Source organism: Entamoeba nuttalli (assembly GCF_000257125.1).
Source record: "Entamoeba nuttalli P19 unplaced genomic scaffold asmbl_10053, whole genome shotgun sequence".
NCBI lineage: Eukaryota > Evosea > Mastigamoebida > Endamoebidae > Entamoeba > Entamoeba nuttalli.
In genome coordinates, this window is record NW_008579976.1 from 5,036 (window position 1) to 6,145 (window position 1,110).

The window sequence follows — 1,110 nt, forward strand, 5'->3', positions numbered from 1 at the left end:
GATTAACTCTTTCATATTGATTAAGTCAAAAATATATTTTTAATTAATAATTTCCCTCATTGTTTTTATTTTTATTCAAGCAACTAACACTTATTAAATTCGCATTTCAGAATATTATTTATGGTGTTTTTAATATTATAAGTTATAAAATCATTACATGAAATATATATTTTATTTAAGTTGTTTACAAAAATATATTTTAATAAAAGAATGAAATGAATTTCAAAAATAATATTAATGATTATGAACAAAAATAATATTAAATAATAATTAGTATATTATAATGAATTTAATGTATATTTTCAAAAGAATAGAATAGTTATACAAAGATATTTTGAAACAAAATAAATAACAAAAATAATATTAGTATAAATATAATGAAAAATAATAAATGATAATAATGAATGAAACAAAATGAAAAATATATAATATTGATGTAGAAAATTATTCAGTGATGAATAATGAAATAAGTCAAAATGAATAAAAGATAATATTTATGAAGAGTGATTTTTATAAGTTAAATAAAAGATTTTAGAATAATTAACAAATTAATAATTTTTTAAAATGAATTTTTTTCATAACATTTGTTAAACAAAATATAATCAAAATAAACAAAATATAATCAAATAATTTAATTTATGAGATTTTATTTCAATTAAATATAATGTTAAAACATCAATATAATAATATGCAATATCAATTCATGTATATATTCATTGTTATTGTGTCATATAACTTTAATAACTTTGGTATTATTTCTAAAAAATCATCCAATTCGGCTATTTATTATTATAGTTATTATTCAAATTATTATATTCTTTTTATATAATAATTAAAAATTACCATCTTTTTGTATTAATTCATTTCTAATTTATTCTCATCAATAATGTAAATATATTTATGTTTGAAATTATTTAAAAGTATAAATTAAGAATTATTGGTAACAACTTTAGATATAAATAGGGAATTATATATGGAAAAATTTTTCATGATTAATGTATAATATTTAATATTTTAATAAATATGATAATTTCATTCAATAAAAGTGAAATGATATTTTTATTAGTTTTTATTTTCTGCAAGATAAAGAAAATGATTGTGTTTTTATGA